This window comes from Engraulis encrasicolus, chromosome 14 (assembly GCF_034702125.1).
Source record: "Engraulis encrasicolus isolate BLACKSEA-1 chromosome 14, IST_EnEncr_1.0, whole genome shotgun sequence".
NCBI lineage: Eukaryota > Metazoa > Chordata > Actinopteri > Clupeiformes > Engraulidae > Engraulis > Engraulis encrasicolus.
Window position 1 is genome coordinate 45,799,844 of NC_085870.1, and position 13,706 is coordinate 45,813,549.

Genomic DNA, 13,706 nt, shown 5'->3' on the forward strand with positions numbered 1-13,706 from the left:
GAAACACAACTGAAACGCAACTCACGGCTGCTGCTGACAAGGGCATTCACCTCTTTATTCGTAAACCCATTTTATTTTTTGGTGGATGAAAACAGTGTGTCAATATGCTATGTCTATGTTCGCCTTATTCACCCGGAACGTTCTAAAGACGTTGAGGGGTACACTTCAGGGGTACATTCGGCAACGCACCAGCTGTCATGCCGCCTCACTGTTGTGTGCCCAAATGTTCGTCTTCAAAGAGAAAAAAAATCCTACCGTGGACAGACTTTCCACCGTTTCCCCAAAGAGCAGGCACTTCGCCGTGAATGTATAAATCACACCAAGAGGGATCCTGGTCCATATTTCAAGGTAAGATGCAAAATTATGTTCAATCATACGCATTAGCTAGCACAAATAAGCTAGCTCGTCAAACTTGTCATGACTCATGTAGCCTAATGACGCGAATGCCTCGGTGAAATAAAAAAAATGTGAATGTGTAATTACACAACGCTACATTTATATGATATTTCCAGATCGCTATTTCAAGATTAGGCTTTTAATTGTGTGGTAAGCGATCCGATGGCCACTGATTTTGTGCTACCAGAATCAGTAGCATAGGCCTACTTGATTCCCTGATTGTCGCTCCCAACGCAGGACGCTCCCCGGTCAGCTCGCTCCCACTAGCCAGACTATCGATCCCACCGCCATATAACGGAGCTAGTTATCTTTTTGATGTTAGTTTTTTGTTTCTAACCCTAACCCTAACCATAACTCTAAACCTAACCCTAAATTGCTTGTATGTGGCAGTGTATGATAATACGTGAAATATAATCGGGTGGGACTACACGTCCGGGAGTGATAGAAACACCTGGGACTACACGTCCGGGAGCGATCTCAGTTGGGAGTGTCCATCTACCTCCCGGCCTACTTGTGCCAAAATCAAGTTGTTTTGCTAACGAACTAAAATGCATACCCTGGTATTTATGGTTACAGATCAACGCTGAGACCAAGGTTTGCTCTGAGCACTTTGAGAAGCAGTGTTTTGTAAAGACCGCCCGTGGTATCACAAAGCTTATAAGGATGCCGTGCCAACTTTGTTCGCCTGGACTTCAGAGAGGCCAAAGAGGAGAATCATCATTCGCAGACCGAGGTTAGTTTGTTCAGTCAATATTCAACTGACATGTGTTTAGCAACCCTCTAATAATAATAATAATAAACTGAGAATAGTTCGCCATAGGAATCGCCTACATTTAAATTTAGACAAGACTGGAGAATTAATGTATGTGCTGGAGATAATTGCACCGTTCCGCGGTGTCTCATTCAAATGAATGGCAAAGTAGCATGCTAGCTTTGGCTGTGGGGAGGGTTTTGAACAGGACTGGCCGCGCACGCCGACGCTCAGTGTGAGGCAGAGAAAAACACGCCGGCCGAAACTAAGCATAAATACCGCGTTCGTCCCGCGACCGTTCCGCCTTGGTATGTTTTGACCCACTGACGTGTATAGTATAACACACGTCAGTGTTTTGACCCCTTACATATCGCACGAAGCAAAGCGCTCAGGCCTGGGCAGGTTGCCGTGGCAACGCTTCGCACAGCCCTGGCTGGTAGAGCTGTGAAGGATTTTGAATGCCAGGCAGCCAGTAGGGTACAGGGTGAGCTCGCTTTTATGCTGTTATTGAGAATTTGATTGAATGAGCAGGCGTTGTAAACTATTCTATGCATCAAAAAGCCCTATGTTCTGCGCAGTGCTCCTCCCTCCGAGTCCAGTGACTTTTTAATAACTCACTTTTCTAAAGTTTTAACTTGGATTTCTGTCACGTTTAAACGCCACCGCTCCTGGATCTCTCTCTATGCTGTGCCCTGCCTAGTATTTCTGAGTCCCCTGAAATAGGCTGTCTGCATTCTCTTTTTTAATGCACTGGGCCCTTTCTTTCAAATTATTCAGTTCGTTTCAGATCTTGTCATTTCTGCTATAGGTGACTGCTCAAGATGTGGCTTCCTGTAGTTCAGAGATAGTTTTCAAAACTGCCTCAAGCTTATGTAGTAGTGTTAAGAATAAACAGGTGTGGAACATATGGCCTATATTTGAATAGTTGTGGGAATAACTGTGGGAACATGGAGCAGCAAGAATAAGCTGTGGGACCAATGGGCTGTGGGAACATAGAGCAGCTGACCCCCAGCAGGGTCTTCATGGTTGTATGACCTGAATACATTTTCAAAGCGGAGCCACAGGATGCGGACTTCTACTCTTTTCCACTATTAGACGCGCCTTTGTCCTGCACCTGGCCTCAGCGAGGTGGGATGTGCATACTCTTACTTTTATAAAAATGTTGTATATTGACCACTAATTCTGTGCATGCTGTCATACAGAGATGATGACCCATTCCTGAAGTTGGACGCCAGAATGCAGGAAGGTGCTGTTTAAGAGCCTAGGTAGGTATTTGCTCTCAAGACACTTGTCTGCGACAATTTAGGAAACACTGTCAAAGTGTGTGAATGACGAAGACCAGCTTACAATGTTTTCTCTTCTCTTTTCTTTTGTTTCTGTGCTGTGTGGGACATGTTTGACATGTAAATAGACCACTAGGCTAGTTCAGTTGTTGGCGGTGGATTTATGTTGATTATAAATACAAGTCCTTTAGTAGGCTAGTAGGCTAACTAATTAATGCGAGCATGACCTACTGTGTCATGCTAAACAAGCAGGAAGCTGGGCATTCTTGGCGACTCTGAACTATAATACAGGCCAAGTCGTCATTGTTATAAGATGGTAATAACATCATCAAATATTTGCCCTGTTGAATGGATGTACGTTTTTGCGTCACATCCTGTTGATGCTAAAATTACGTGCACTGTTACATCAAGATCCATGAACTTGTCAGCAGTGCAGCCAGCCTTCTTTCTATGGTCGTAATGTAATCGTTTACAGCTCTCGAAATGAGCAGACAGCTCAGCTGCTTGGTGCATACTCTTACCAATCGGTCTATATTATTCCCTCTTGCATTATTTATTTTCAGGCGGTGGAAGAAGCACTTGCAGGTATGCTACCGACCAGGCTCCTCAACATCAATCCGAGACGGAAGATGAACCGGGATGAAGCAGTTAGATTGAGGTAAACATCTACACACCCCTGTTCAAATTCCAGGTTTTTGTTACGTAAAAAAATGACAGAAAACAAACTTATAAAAGGAAAGAATAGAAAATAAAAAAACGTCCATCTACATCGTTGCATAAATATGCACACCCTTAACCTAATACCTTGTTGCAGCACCTTTGGCTTCTATTACAGCACTCAGTCTTTTTGGGTAAGAGTCTATCAGCATGGCAAACATAGAAGTGACAATATTTGTACACTTATCTTTGCAAAAGTACTCAAAATCTGACAGATTGCGAATGCATCTCATCTGCACAGTCCTCCTCAGATTGCCCAACAGATGTTCCGTGTCATACAGGTCTGAACTCTGTCTGGGTCTTTCCAAAACCTCAATCTTATTCTAATGAAGCCATTTTTTGTTGATTTTTGGCATTTGCCTAAAAGTAATTGTCGTTCTGAATGATTAAGGTAATCCGCATCATTACCTTTCTAACAGGGGGCAGTATGTTTTATGCCACTACAATGGCCCCTGTGGAACTGTTCTAAATTCCAACCTCCCAGTTACAGCTGAAGAACGATAATCACATAGCATGATGCTGGCACCTTCATGCTTCACTTTACGCTTGGTGTTACCTTGGCAATGAGGTGTTGTTACCTTTTGTAATTATGTCCAAAATGTTAAACCTCGGTTTCACCTGACCATAATACGTCTTCCCACATGCATTTGGGAGATTACAGAAATATTTTTTGCAAAATGTACTCCACCAAGATTGAACTTTTTGGTCATAATTCGAAAGGGTATATTTGGCAAAAAAACATCACCCCAATAACACCATACTTAAAGTGAAGTATGGTGGTGGGAGGGTTATTTTGTGCTGTTTTTCTTCATCTGTCACTGGGGCCTTCATTAGGTAGGAGGCAATTATGAACATTTCCACAGGGGCTGTGGTAGTGGCACAAAATCTTCGCCCCCCTGGTAGAAAGGTGAAGATGCAGAGGAACTAATCTTTCACAACGACAATTTCCCTAAGCGCACACCTAAATCTACTAAAGACTGGCTTCACCAAAATAAAATGGAGGTTTTGGAATGGCCCAGATTGGGGGCCTTGTTGGGTGATCTGAGGAGGACTGTGGGAGATTGCACTCGCAATCTTTCTGATTTGGAGGGCTTTGCAAAGAGGGGTGAACGAATATTCAAGTGAAAAGAGAAGTCCGTGACACTGCTTGTCTATTTATTATTTAATCGAGCAACGTTTCGACCTTCAGGTCTTCATCAGGCAAAGTGTGACTTCTCTTTTCACTTGGATTTACTCTCATTGTCCTGCACCTGGCCCATCGAGTGGGATGTGCACACATCTACTTCTCTGAGGGTGAACGAATATTGCCATATTAATGTGTGCCATGCTGAGACTCTTACCCACAAAAGACTGTGCTGTAATGAAGGCCAAATGTGCTGCAACTAAGTATTAATTTAAAGGTGTGTACATTTTTGCATTGCATTGCATTGAATAATAGTTTAGATTGAAGGAGGGAAAAGCTGTGAATTTATTTGTCTTTCTGTCATTTTTTTACATCACAAAAACCTGACATTTGAAGAGGGGTGTGTAGACTTTTGGGAGCCACTGTACATGTAGAAAGTATGTGTTCATATCACTAACCCTCTTGGTTTAGCACGATAATGAAAAGAACTGTGAGCAAAAATGTGGCTAGCAGAAAACCAGAGTGGCTAGTGACTTGGGAAAACCACTAGCCACTGTGGCCGGAGAGCAAAACATTATAATGTCAAACCCTTGTCTGTACCCAGACATGGGTTCTACCAGCTGTACGGATACCCAAACACAGCCTGTCACATCGTATGCAAAACTAAGTCTGAATTAAAATTTCTAAACACATGTACCTAAAAAGTGGACCACAGTCACCTTGTAGTTTGAATACTTTTACTTGAAGGAGAGGATTGTGCACATCCCAGAGAAAGGTGCAGTACGAAGGTCAACTGTAGTTTTCAGAGTGAGGAGTCTGCACACTTAGAATCGTTTTTGTTGCGTTTTATTTTCTCATGGCAGGATAACGTTTCTACCTCAACAGTCTTCTTCAGATTCTCAGATTCAGATTTTTCATTGTTTTTGGACAAGTTGGGTAAGACTGTATTATGTGCCAGTGCTTGAGTATTACCTGTTTGATTTCATTTGCCAACAATTAGAATTATTTTACACTGTCTGGACAAGATGTAGAAAACTACTACTGACCGACAGTGATATGTCATGTTCTTAATACTGTATATCCTGTCATTACAGACAAGGCGGCCGGAAACTTTGATGACCTCAATGACACTGGCTAGGTGAAGGACATCAAGAAAATGGCATCCGGTCACCAGACATCAGCTCATAAGCCACAACGTCATCAACCATTTTGCGCCAAAAATGAAGCCGTTCACATACCATGGCATCCTAAGCAGGTAATTTCATACCTCTCAGTAACCTCAGAATGTTGCTGGTGAAGGAGAACATCCCGTTCAATATCAATATTAACAGAATAAACAAAATCATCACTTCCCATAATTTCTACCACATGTTTCAATAGGCAGCACCACACTACTGTGCAACAGTGAGAGAGAGCGGGCAAGGACAAGTAAAACGGACCTACACTACAGCAAGACTTTGACACTTCTCCACGTGAGAGGCAGCCATCGCCCCCACCGTTGAGCAGTGTGTACCCAGTACCCCCAAAAGAGGAGATGATCCGACGCCATCACAGCCGATTTCCAAAATTGTACACCAAACTCTGTATGGGCGTGTGTGTGTGTGTGTGTGTGTGTGTGTGTGTGTGTGTGTGTGAGATATTGTAAAACTTTTCAGTCCTTCTTCTATACTATACAGTGTATAAATATACATGTGAAAACCTAAATATGCATTAAAAACCATTACTGAGGTTAAGAAATGCATTATAACAAATACATCTGATTCAGGTGTACTGTACATTGAAATGTCTTTATTTGTACAATGTGTGGATTCAAAGGTCTGCCAGATCTTTGTGACGGCACAGGATTGCAGTGGAACCCAAACATAGCCTAGGAACTCCCACATAGCGTATAGGAACTCCCACGCCATCTCACCAACTGCCGATATGCAGTATGCCTGAATTTCCTGTACAGCAAAGAAATGTAGAGATTGTGCCTTCATCGAGAATAGGTCATTTGGAATCACAACAATTATTCAATTTACTTTGTGCGTGTGGTGTAGCTATTGCTGTTATTATTATGTTACTACTAGTGACCCATTTTTAGTTGAGCTTAATAGTCTACATGACATCTCTGCACTTGTGTTACCACTATTGGGATTGGCAGCTCCCTAAATGAAAATGAGAAAAACTTGCCCGGATGAAATGTTATGAACTGTGTGCGTTGTGCTGCTTGCTGAAGTAACATGACACCCACATCACCTTCCAGAAATAAAGTGTATACAGGCTACCTAACCAGAGTCCTAGAGACCTGTTGCTGCTGTGTGATGAAATCCAGGCAAAGACCCACCTGCTTTGGCAATTGCTGCAACATGTAAAAAAGGTAGACAGATTAGGCCCCTGTAGATATGGCATGTGTAGATGGATTCACTTAATTCTTTAACCACTTAAATGGCTTGGGTCAGACAAGCTGGGCTGCACACTGACCTCTTCCATGTTGCCCATGTGGTTTCGTTGGCTGTGTGACCACCTCCGTACAGGGGCAGATTTATTTATTTATTTATTATTTATTACTATCATTTATTATTATTATTTATTATTTATTTATTTATTAAAATGTCTGCACCTTTTTATTAAATGTATTGCATTGCACTGGTATCACATTGCATTAAATGTACTGACACAAACAGAGCAGGTAAATACAGTCTTGATCTGCACCATTTATGTCACACACAGATTCAATTCTATATTCGAAGAGGCCGGTATTGCGCTACCATTTTCCATGAACCAGTCAACTTCTGGGAGTCATTGCAGTACTTTGAGAAAGTGATCTTACTTTCTAGCCTAATCATTCATTGTGCTTGTGTCAGTATTGTAGTGTCATTGGTTATTTACAGTGTGTCGACGCCATCTACTGGATACTCCACGCACGGTTCATTTTCTATCCACTTAATAATTTCATTCCAAAGCACAGAGTGAGCTCTTGGATGCAATGTAGGCTAAATTCACCCAGAGCTCTAGTTGTGTATACCCGTTGGATCGCTGAATACATAGCCTACATTAAATCCATATTTCGGCCTCCGGTCTCAAGTCAACTGCGGCCGTCTTGCCCACTGTCGTCACCAGCTATGGAGAACAGTGGCAAAATGAATGATTGTTCCAACCGATTTCAATAAAGGGTTTCTGATCTGACCGCTTGAATTGACTATCCAGCTCCCTCTTTTATTGCAATGCTTACCAGCAAAAGTATCAAACACACTTGAATCCTTATACATTACAAATATCTGACTGGACCATCGTAGGAAACAGGTTTGTACCGGTATGTCTCTCAGTCATGCAGCATGCACGGAGCTGGATTTCAGTGAAACATTGCACTTACAACATGTTAACTTAAGGTCTCTGTAAACGTGCATTTTGGTCTTCTTTGCAAAACAACTATGTCATCATGCCAAATACCTAGCCTGCTAACTTTAAGCTCTTAAAACACTCGTCGTGAGCAAAATGAAGCTTGACAGGAATAGTCCTAGGCTACAACACGAACCATATTCAGTTGATGAAATGTCTACTCACTTTATTCCTCATCTGCTGTCTGCGAATCTCAACAAGTTCGCCCATGAAACAAATATATGTATTAAAAACAATGTTTTCATAAAAATGGGTAAGAAATAGAGGTAAATGCCCTTGTCATTCCACTCGTCAGTAAACGCGAGCTGCAGTCACCGTAGCAACGATATAAACAATTGATCTTGATATCTGTGTATGACTATTTCGGACTAAACAAACTTCCGCCTCGTTGGTTATGCTAATCAGTGGGAGGAGATAATTTAAATATTCATATTTCTGCTCGCGCGCGTGAGGAAATTCATGTCACCTCTCGCGCGTGAGGCGGTGTTTGCGCGCGCGTGGCAGCGTTTGCGCGCGCAGAGCAAAACCGCGCGCGACAGTGTCTACGCGCGCGCGCAGAATAAAATACCTCGCGTGTGCCGTAAGTGGCGCTCGTGGACCTTTTGTCCACATTATGACGCCATAATACCGGGCCTGGCCTGAACTTTCCCACACGTGACTGTGTTTACCTGGATGAACATGCTGACATCGACATTGTAGCCTATTTTTCGGTCGGCATTGCAAACCAATGTTCCAGTTGGCGAATGCTATGGTCTGCGGCATGAACTCACCAGCCGGTGTTCTGTAAAATCCTACATGTAATATAGGCTAATCCTACAAAGCCCCATTGGGCATGCGCAGACCATGAAATGTACACGAAATGTCAACGCCAGACTGTGCAGTATTAGCAGAGAACAGATTTAGAGTACTTTCATTTACAATTTACACTACAGGTGTGTGTTTATTATCTTTATTTATGTATGTGTCTTAGAAATCGAAGTGTGACCCTGGCAACTTAGCTAACATTACATTACATTACATTACATTACATTACATTGCATTTGGCAGACGCTTTATAACCAAAGTGACTTTCAAAAGAGAACATGATCAAGCCAACATCACAAGCAAAAACAAAGTGCACAGGAAATATACAGAACAACAAGTGCAGTTGCAAAGGGGGGTTATTTTTTTATTTTTTTAATTTTTTTTAATTAATAAAGAGTACACACACGGCACACTCACAAACACACACACACATACACACACACACACACACACACTCAACTAAACTAAGCTAAATTAACTAAACATCATGTCAAGAGTCTGCCCTGGGGCTAGGCCAGCTCAAGCATTAGTTTAGTAGCTCCACTCGAAAGAGGAAGGTCTTTACTTGTTTCTTGAAGGCTGCAAGAGATGTGCTTAGTCTTGCTGCCTCTGGGAGACCGTTCCAACACTTGGGTACAACAACGGAGAACAGTCTTGACTGGGAGTACCTAGAGCGACTGGATGGCACAGGCAAACGATTTGTGCTGGATGAGCGCAGTTCTCTTCCAGTAACATAAGGCGTTAGTAGGTCCTTCAGATAAGCTGGGGCCGTTCCTGCGATGGTTTTGTAGGCAAGGGTCAAAGCCTTGTGCTTGATCCGGGCGGCAATCGGTAGCCAGTGCAACTCAATAAACAGAGGAGTAACATGGGTCCTTTTGGGTTGATTGAATATCAAGCGTGCCGCCGCATTCTGGATCATCTGCAGAGGTTTTAGCGCACAAGCAGGTAGACCTGTCATGAGTGAGTTGCAGTAGTCAACGCGGGACAGGACCGTGGCCTGCACCAGTCGTTGTGTAGAATATTGTGTCAGCACAGGTCTGATATTCCGTACATTGGACATCTGGAATCGACAGGTCCGGGGGACTGAGTTGATGTAGTTGGAGAATGACAGCTCATCATCAATCAAGACGCCAAGGTTTTTGGCGACTTTGTTTGGGGTCACGATGGTGGAGCCTATCTTGAGGTTGATGTTGTGACTGTGCAACTCTTTAGGTGGTATCACCAGGAGCTCTGTCTTGGCCAGTTTCAGCTGTAGGTGGTGGTCCTTCATCCATGTTGACAAGTCGGTGAGGCAGGCAGAGATGTGTGCCAATACCGTGGTGTCCTCTGGACGGAACGACAGGTACATCTGGGTGTCATCAGCATAGCAGTGGTAGGAGAACCCATGTGTTTGAATGACACGTCCCAGGGAGGAGGTGTATATTGCAAACAGAAGGGGTCCCAGCACTGATCCTTGTGGTACCCCTGTGGAGAGGGTGTGAGTCGTAGACAGTTTCCCTTGCCATGACACTCTGAAGCTTCGTCCAGATAGGTAGGAGTTGAACCATGAGTGGACAACACCAGTGATTCCCATGGCCGTGAGTATCCTCAGGAGGATCTTGTGGTTGACTGTGTCAAAGGCTGCAGACAGGTCTAGTAGGATGAGGACCGAGGATAGTCCTTCCGTTCTTGCAGTCCTTAGAGCTTCAAACACTGAGAGTAACGCAGTTTCAGTTGAGTGTCCACTTATGAAACCCGATTGTTTTTTTGGTCCAGTAATGCATTCTGGTTTACGAAGTTGGTGACCTGCTTTGCAACTGCCCTTTCTAATGTCTTGGATAGGAAGGGAAGCAGTGAGCAGTGAGCTAACTTACTCGTTATGCTAGCGGTTTTGCTAAGATTTAATGAGAAGCCAGGTTTTTGGTAGTACTTGCATCCATAACCTTGCGATTTTATTTTCATATCTTTCATCTCGTAAATCTAACACCCTGTTTGGTGTCACTGTTTTGTATTTCACTGTAAACAATATTACGTAGGAAAATATTACAATGTAGGAATATCTGTCAGAACACCGGTTCACAATTAGGTGCCCAAAAGGGCACCGGCATGGTTGTCCGTCAGCATGCCATAAGAGGATTTTGCTACTTTAGTGGGGACATCTGGCCCCCACAATGATTGTTAGGTGTACACACACACACACACACACACGCACGCACGCACGCACACACACACACGCACACACACATGCACACACCTCATACAGCCTCAGTCCAGGACCCATGATGGTGGAGTGATTGGTATTGCCACCTCAGAAGGAATCCCTCTCAGACCATGAAATCAGTGACGGCAGCAGGGGCTGTATCCTAAGGTGGTCCATCACTGGGGTTGTACTTTGACGCACTCGTTTCTTTGTCCCAAAGTCTGGGAAGCCGACAGAGAGAGGAAAAAGGGGTCAGTTGTCCTGGGCCCAGGGAGAGAGGCGGGCCAAGCATTGGGTAAATGTATTGGATGCGGGGCCTTTCAGAGGCCTTTGTCCCGGGCCTGGCCAACACTGTCGACTTCCCTGATTGCAGATATCTGGTTCAGGGTTGAATGTGGTTGAAGCCGTTGCGCAGACTGATAGTGTGCCATCAACAAGCTCTGTAGGGAGCACCGTATTGATTTTTCATTAATCAAGAGCGACTGAAAGAAATGATTTTCGGTTTGCGTTGGGAGGAAACCTGGCTTGAACTACGCGAGAGAGAGAGAGAGAGAGAGAGAGAGAGAGAGAGAGAGAGCAGTCAGGGTTTTCAGAGCTATGATATCTAATAGGTTAAGCGGAAATATTATGAATATATTAGAAGATAATTAGGAAAATTAGAAGATGTGCAGTGCTTTATACGTAAAATGAAAGGGGTGACTATAGTGTATTTCATTAGCAATCACAAATGAGCAATCAAGTGATTACCTTCCACTACATGCATATTGTATACATTGTACCTTACATTTAGTTGCTGTTCATACAGAGCACACTCAATATATCTGATCATAACAAAATGACATCCTGTGACGGGGCAAGTATGCACCGTCACTGCAGCCAGGTGCTGCTTACCAATGCAAGTTGCCTTCATGAACATTTTGTGTGCACTTCGGACATTTTGTTTGGCTTTCTGCCACATTGTTTTCTAATATGTTTTTGTTTCCCGTTGAGCATTGTTTCATCATTCCAGTCACCATTTCATGTTTACAGTTAGACTCCCGTAATGTTTCTAATAGCGCGCTGAAACACCAAAACACTACGGTGAGGATTACAAACGCTAGCGTCATCTGCCTTACAGTTCAAAACCATTTCATCATTGCATCCCATTTCTTGAGTTAAAATAACCACGCAACACATTGTTCTAAGGTTCAATTTATTTAGCTTTATGTTTAAAAGGTTCATGAGTAAAATGTTTACCCAGCTTACCAGTCCTGCAGCATCACCTTCGCCATCTAAAAGAGTCTGAACCGCTTAGCGGTCAGAATAAAAGCTTATTTAGGCTGCAGTGTTCATGTTTGCATCGTCAAACTTCCGCGTTTTTAATACTTACCTGGTTGTCATGTCATGTTTAGATGATCTTTAAAAGCTGTTTAAAGCTATTTCTAGTGTATCACCGTTTTGCACCCCTGTATTGATAGCGCAGCTTGGTACAGTCCATTTTCGGTCACGAGACCAGTGTGTAGAAATGGTGCTTGATTCATTCTAACAGGAGAGCTGCTGGTGAAGAGACCGTAGCCCCTTAATGCGCGCCGTACCTCCTGAGGCACGCTGTAAAAGACATTGAAATGTAACTACCATAGCACTACAATACTATGACACAACACAGGCCCTTTAGTAATGCACCACGACTTGGTCATTACCATACTGGTAACAATGAATTTATAAAGCCGCGCCTTAAGGGGCTAAAAACCGAGGTATTATTCTTTATTATTTTGCTAGCATAATTATTTTGACATTTTGCTACATTTTGACTGCATTTAGTCATATGTATTTTTTTGCTTGGTTCTCATGCCATTTTTTATTTTGAACATATTTTTTTCAGTCTTTTCTTTTCTAGTCAGTTATTATTTACCTTTTGTTTGATTTATGCCTCATGGCCTTAATTTGGGTTGCAAGAAAGTAAAAAAACCCATCTCCTGAAACTCTTGTTCGTGTCTTCCTGAGTGCAAACACCTGCTCAATGACTGCTGGGCGACGGTACCTTCAACATTTGGTGGCAGCAGTGGGATGGCAACCGTGAGGCCATCGGAAGCAGGCCATTGTGTGTGAGCCATAAAATTCATGTGAGGGACCCCCAGGATTGGTGACCCCGGTGTGAGGGACCCCAGTGATGGGTGAAGCATTGATGATGGGGCACACTGGATGGGAGAAGCATGATGGGCAGTTGCGTGAGGGACGCCCTGAGTCTGTGAAGCCCACGGGTGCGCTTCCCGAAGGGGAAGGCAGTGTGATGGAGTGACCATCACTAGGGTTGTGGGTGTGTTCTGACTAACATGCTAACGAGCCTGGCTCTTTGGTGTAGCGGTCAGAGCCCCAGTTTACTCCAGAAGGTCTGGGTTTGGGTCCCAGCTGCGGGCAACTCTACTCCCCTTCGTTATACATCCTACAAGCTTTTTTTTGTGTAAGGCCAATAACATAATAACCTTCCAATAACGTAATACCTTACTATGTTATTGGCAGAATGTTATTACGTTATCGGTATGGAAGTGTTATTACATTATTGGCAAGTTATTACGTTATTGGCTTTATTATGTTTTAAATGGGCCCAAATTATTACGTTATTGGCAGTTATTACGCTATTGAGTTATTACGTTTTGGGTTGTAACATCCCCTAAGGGAAATTTGTTTTCACAATCCATCAAACCTGGCACAGTTCAAACATGTGGGTAGAGTAGACATCAAGACATTACATTCAACATTCAACAAATATCAATGTTGCAATTTTGCCTGTATAACTAAGTGACTTATAAGACAAAAACGCATCATTTGTTAGGGGTGGATTCATAACTTTCGTGCTATCATGTGAACCCCATTTTTAAGGGTTATCAACTCTGTGTTTGCCACGCCTGTGTCACACTAATGCCGTGTGTGTTTTATTATGCTATGTGTGGACGCAAGAGGAAGCTGTCTGAAAGGGATGTTTGGGTGACCGGCCGTGTATATTGACCCTGTGGAGCTCTAGATGTAGCCTGGTTCACACCAGACGGTGTGTGTGTAGCTTTGGCGCCCCCTGGCGGAGCAGAGCTACACACA

At 43.4% G+C, this 13,706-nt stretch overlaps 1 long non-coding RNA gene across 2 annotated transcripts; it reads left to right on the top strand.

The window, feature by feature from the left end:
• The first annotated feature begins 486 nt into the window (after nucleotides 1-486).
• On the top strand, nucleotides 487-5,986 carry LOC134463361 (uncharacterized). 2 transcript variants are annotated; one of them, XR_010037732.1, is made up of 5 exons: nucleotides 487-1,129; nucleotides 2,350-2,412; nucleotides 2,994-3,088; nucleotides 5,365-5,525; nucleotides 5,651-5,986. It is a non-coding gene; the product is annotated as an uncharacterized LOC134463361 (long non-coding RNA). The 2 variants fall into 2 exon arrangements; XR_010037731.1 differs by lacking the exon at nucleotides 487-1,129 and having other exon boundaries at nucleotides 1,655-2,412; nucleotides 5,651-5,985.
• The last annotated feature ends 7,720 nt before the right edge of the window (nucleotides 5,987-13,706 follow it).